We start from the raw sequence: 5,789 nt of genomic DNA, 5'->3' as shown, positions 1-5,789 counted from the left end.
TTTTATGTAAAATTATAACTTAAGCATGGGGCTTGGGTTATGCTAACATGAATGTTCATTCATACAAAAATTCCACAATAGACGGAAGTGTACTTTCTTTTTCGTAGCCTATTGTGTGAGCACAGGTTCAGTGCCACTCCCTCAATGTGCAGGGGCAATAAAAACTCTACTGGCATTCTAAACAAATACAATACTTGTTACTGTCATAGGACGAGAGTTAGACTCAGGTTCCTTGTACATGAGGAGCACCTAGAAAGAGGGTATGACCAAAGTAGGGGTGGTGGCCTATGTCTGTCAGTATACGTAACGGCAGAGTCCCAGTTAGGTTCAGTTCCCTAAGGTTAAACAACTGTTCTGGGAAGATTTCATATTCTGTCATAAGCTTCTCTGAATTTTTCTTCTCGCTTACTCCTTAGCACTGAGATCTGGCATTGGTCTCGGAAGTCTCTCTAGGGCCTTAATAGGCTTAATTGTATACCCACTGCAGTGATGAGACTGTCGGGGCTCAAGGCAGGGACTGGATTTACCACTTTTAACTTAAATACTTAATGCAATGCTTTTTTAAAAATAGGAATGCTCGCTGGGCGTGGTGATGCACTCCTGTAATCCCAGCACTTGGGAAGCTGAGGCAGGAGGATCATTATGAGTTCGAGACCAGCCTGAGCTACACAGTGAGTTCAAGGCCAACCTGAACTTTATAGTGAGACCCTGCCTCAAAAAGACAAAAAAAAAAAAAAAAAAAAAAAAAAAAGAATGCTCAATAAAGGTTTTTTGGAATGATTTGAATGAGTAAGTGAATTTCCTCCTTTTTTTGTCTTTTTGAGACAGGGTCTCACTATGCAGTTCAGGTTGGCCTTGAGCTCACTTTGTAGCCCAGGCTGGCCTCGAACTTACAATGATCCTCCTGCCTCAGCCTCCCAAGTGCTGGGATTATAGGCATGCGCCACCACACCCAGCCCTCTTGTTTGAAATATTTTTTGGTCCTATTCGGTACCACGTGATCCATGGTACATACCTCAAAAAGGTAGAATATTCTGACTTATATCGTGACAATTTTCTACTTCTTAACTATTTCCAACGCCCACTGAATGGAAGAATTGTAATTTAAAAGCTAGACTTCTGTGTGTGTGATGTTTCCAGTGTTTCTAAGTTTTGAAATTACATAATACTGCGGTGAGTGTGGATTTAACTCTGCCTCTGAGCGATGTGCCTGGAATATGTCCCTAGGAGTGAAAGCGCAACGCATGGCTGAGAGACCTCCTATCAATGGATGGCGGCAATAAATGAGAGTGGGTATTTCCCCTTTGCCAGCACCAGGCATTATAAATATCTGCAGTGAGAGAGGTAATGATGTTATCTTGATTCTGTCTTAATCTATATTCAGTGGAGTTGAATTTATGCATGTTTCTCAGAAGAGCAAACCATTTGGAGTATCTGTTAGAAAGTTTGTCAAGAAAAACTTAAATTCAACCCAAGTCTTCTCTTTCAGCAACAAAGAGAGAACCTCTTTGGAAAATTCCTTGTGGCTTTTACGACCCCAAGTGCGATCCCACAACATTCCCTTTTCCTTAAAGGTCTCTGACTGAACACAGGGCTGAACCGTCTTTAATACACAGGCTCAGTTGTAGGGACTCCGAATCGTAGCACAGCTGTGGCTAGATGGTGACATTTTACTACGAGCAAGGAAAAGTAATATCATCCGGGAGAGTAACCCAAGACAAGATAATGTGTTTCACCTGATGTCTTGGTTTTCTATCTATTGCTATACAATAAGCAACCCAAAATTCAGTTGCTTAGAAGTATTTATTTAGTTTTATGGAGAAGGCATCTCACAGTGTAGCCCCAGATGTCTTCACATTCAGGACCCTCCTGCCTCAGCCTCCGGAATGCTGGGATTTCAGGTGTGGGCCACCACGCTCGGCTGAGAAGTATGTTATCTCTCGGGATTTCTGTGCGGGTCACTGGACTCCTGTGCTGTTCTGTACCCCGCGGAGCTGCCTGGGGCTGGGGTCTCCTGCAGGCTCAGCTAGGCTGAGGTGGGCTCACTCCCTTGGGAGGTAGTCGGTGCTGGCTGTTGGCTGGGCATTCAGCTGGAGCCGCTGACTGAAGGGGCGCAGTGCTTCTCCGCCTGCCTTCTTCAAGTGCTGGGGCTCTGAGAGAACATTCCAAGCCCTTTATCACATGACAGGAGTCGTTTTTTTTCTCTTCTACTTGAAGTATTACAAGCAGTTCAAAGTTCAGATCCCAGAGCCAGGGATAGAAAAATAATGTCCTCTCAGGCCTGTTTGGAGTCCACCCCCTGATGTCTCATTTCCTGTGTGAATTCTCATCTCTGTACCGATGATGGAAAGAGCGGGCCACCACTTCCAGGGGACCGGCTGTGGGACAAGCAATTCAGAACCTCATGGGCCAACAGCAACGGTTATTCTAAGGATATGCATCTAACTAACAAACTGCAAGGGCGGCTGGCTGGGGGTTGCAGTTCAGCACTTGCTTAGCATGCCTGAGGCCTTGGGTTCCACTTTCAGCACTGTAAAAAGAGAAAAAGTACATTTCACTGCCGACTAATGGTACTGTTTTATGCTTATAAGCAAGCACTACACAGGAATAACCTGTTTACATATTACTTAAGAACAAAATAGGGATGGGAAAGTAGACATAGCAACTGGGTGTGGTGGCACACATTTGTCATCCCGACACTCAGGAAGCTGAGTCAGGAGGATCGTGAGGCAGGAGTTCAAAGCCAGCTTGGACTACACAGCAAGACCATTGCTCGCCCCTTTCCAAAACCCCCTCCCAATCCAAAACAAACAAAAAGATACAACACACACATACAAAGACTGAAAGAAAAAACAACCAATGCAGACTACTTCCCTAAATGAAATACTGCATGAATATTTTGTCTTGTTTTTAAAAATGTCTGAAAAGATATGCTTTGGCACTGTGGCACATACCTATTATCCTGGTTACCTGGGAGGCTGAGGCAGGAGGATCCTGAGTTTGAGGCAAGCATGGGAAACTAAGCAAGATCTTGTCTTGATAAAGGAGCTAGGGAGGTAACTCAGTGCTAGAGAGCTTGCCCAGCATGTATGAGATCCTGCGTGCAAGCTCCAATAATTGCATTACAAAGAAAAAAAGTATGCTTTCAGAATGCCCAAAATGTAGTATATTAACTCATGTGGATTATTTTGAATTTAAGCAATCACATAAGTTTTTTTTTCTCATTTTGAGATACTGGGAGTTGAACCCAGGACTTTCACATTAAACTACATTCTCAGCCCTCATTTGTTGAGACAGGGTCTCACTAAATTGCTGAATTGTCTAGGCTGGGCTTTGCACTTGGGTTCCTCCTGCCTCAGTGTCCCACAATGCTGGGATTACAGGTGGATGCCACCAGGTCTGGCAATCACATAAACTTTCTTAAACTGTTGAGTTTCTAACTATGAACGGGCATTATCGTCTGCCTTTACACTGTATTTCCAGACTTTAATGTTCAATAAAAATGTCATTGATAAGGATTACCTAGATTTGAAGTTTTATTTAACACTAGTAAGATTCAACGAATAGCAAAAGCAGTGTTTGACAGTCCCAAGAATGAGCATTTCACACCAGGTCTGGAATCCCAGAACTCTGGGAAGCTGAGACCTGGGACTGCAGGTTTTGAGCCCAACACGGGCAATTTAGTGACTTAGGAAGACCCTGTGCAAAAACCAAAAAAGGGCTAAGTATGAAAGTCGAGTTCAACCCCCACTACTGAAAAAACAAAAAACAGAGCAAACTGAGGACCTGAGATTTCAGCATAAAACATCCTAAGCAGTGTTCAAGAATAACCGAAGAAATGCCAAATCCAGCGACACCCACACTGGTCTGATCGTTCTCCCTTAAATTATCATTTAATCTATACTGTAGCAAGATGCCAAGAAGTTACAATTGGGTGGACTGAGTGTTTTCCTGATAGAACATTCCATCCCGTGTTTGTTTTAAAAAACTTTTTTCTTTGCATATAGGTAAGAGTTCGTAGATCGATAATCTTGATTTCAACATGAAATTACATTCTCTATGCTTGAGTTCCTTTAAGTTATGCAGGAGTCTTCCTGGTCTAAATCCACTATGTGTTTGATGTGTTTTTTTCAGCTATGGTTTCAAAGTATGCTGAAGACAAGGAAAATTACAAAAATGTTGGTCTTTAATTCTGTCAACATGCTGATGTCAGGGAAAGACACAAATTAGATGGAGATAGGAAACTTGGGCCTGGCTTTTGGGGAGGTGAGCGTTTCCTTTTAGGGAGGGGGGGGAAATGTATGATACACTATACAGGTAAGGCAGTCCGACAGACTCACGTGCTGATAGTTCAGGTGAAGGCTTTGACTAGAAAACTTTTATTCGTAGTGCCAAAGACACAAACAAATGGGAAGGCTTTCCATATTGAAATACCAATTTACACTGGAACGCTCCTCACGCTGGTAGGAGTTGTAGGCTCATGCAAGGGCTTTCAGGCCAAAAGTAAAGTAACTTCAGAGTTTTAACTCAACCCAAATAATATGTACAGACTATGTATGTGGCATAAAGGTTCTTAGGATTTGATGGGCAGATGGTTCGCCCTGAAGCATTCCACAGTTCTGCGTTTACACCTGAGCAGTAATTCAAAGCTATGGCCTTTTTTTTTTTGTCTTTTTGAGACAGAGTCTCACTATGCAGTTCAGGTTGGCCTTGAGCTCCTAGGCTGGTCTCAAACTCGAATCGATCCTCTTGCCTCGGCTTCCCGAGTACTGGAATTACAGGCATGTGCCACTAGCCTGGCAAAGCTATGGCATTTTAGCCATGGCTTGGCTAGAAGTGAAGTTTCCTGCAGCGAACCTCCCAAATTCATCAACTATTTCACTGTAGACATGGGCAAAGTAAAGCAGGAGGTTGGAAAATTATTAAAAATAACTTTACAGTGTTTTGAAATAATTGGATACTCATCTTAAATCCACTTTCATTTTACCAGTAGAACAGCATTGCCAGCGAGTTTGACAAGAGTGAGACACAAACCTTAGCCCCAGATGAAGACTGAATAATTATGACCACAGGGTGAGGCATTTTCAGTATCCTCCTCCGCTCCTTCTTAATGGTAGACGTTTATTTAACAAATACTTTATAAGCACTTACAAGGCAGATATATGAACAAACTATCTGCCCACATTTGAGGAGGCAAAATCCTACCAGGTTTTCACGGTTGATGCCCCGACAGTCAAATACAGATGTGTCAAAGGGCAGACCAAAGTTCTCACCTTTGGGCACGCCCCAATTCCTCCCATTCCAGACTTTTGAACTACCTGAAATACAAAACGGAGTTTTTTTTTTTTTTTTTGGTCTTTGTTTTTTTAAATTTGAGAACTGGTGAACTATTGATGTCGCCTTTTACTCTCGAAGTGCAAGCGCCAGCCTTGCGGATTATCCGGACCAAAAAACCTCCCTACCATTTTGCTGCCACTGAAGTTCTTTCCGTATTTTCGTTTTGCTATTAGCATTGACAAGCGGTGTAAGACATCTCCTCGCTTGAATCTGCTCTCAGGCCGCCTCCGCCCCGTTGCCAGGACTGTTCGAATTCCGTCTGCTTTTCCGGGCCGTCTCAGCCCTTTCACCAGGACCCCAACATTCCAGCCCTCAAACCCGGGGACGTCCTTCTCGGGACGGCTCCCGCGCGCGCCCGCCGGCTGGGCCCTCGCTTCGCCTCGCTTTCATTTTGCGGAGCGGGGCGTCGGCGCAGCCCCGCGCACTCGGCGCGCCTGACACTCGGGCCGGCG

The 5,789-nt window shown here is 44.0% G+C and overlaps 1 long non-coding RNA gene across 1 annotated transcript; it reads right to left on the bottom strand.

Annotated features, from left to right (window-relative positions):
- Positions 1-1,784: 1,784 nt before the first annotated feature.
- Positions 1,785-5,783, bottom strand: LOC102022380. Its single transcript, XR_263524.1, has 2 exons — positions 5,463-5,783; positions 1,785-2,530 (listed from the first exon to the last, which is right to left on the bottom strand). It is a non-coding gene; the product is annotated as an uncharacterized LOC102022380 (long non-coding RNA).
- Positions 5,784-5,789: the final 6 nt, after the last annotated feature.

Source organism: Chinchilla lanigera, unplaced genomic scaffold (genome assembly GCF_000276665.1).
Source record: "Chinchilla lanigera isolate Chin_1 unplaced genomic scaffold, ChiLan1.0 scaffold00070, whole genome shotgun sequence".
Lineage (NCBI taxonomy): Eukaryota > Metazoa > Chordata > Mammalia > Rodentia > Chinchillidae > Chinchilla > Chinchilla lanigera.
Note: the sequence above shows the minus strand (reverse complement) of the source record. Positions and strands in the feature narration are given on the sequence as shown.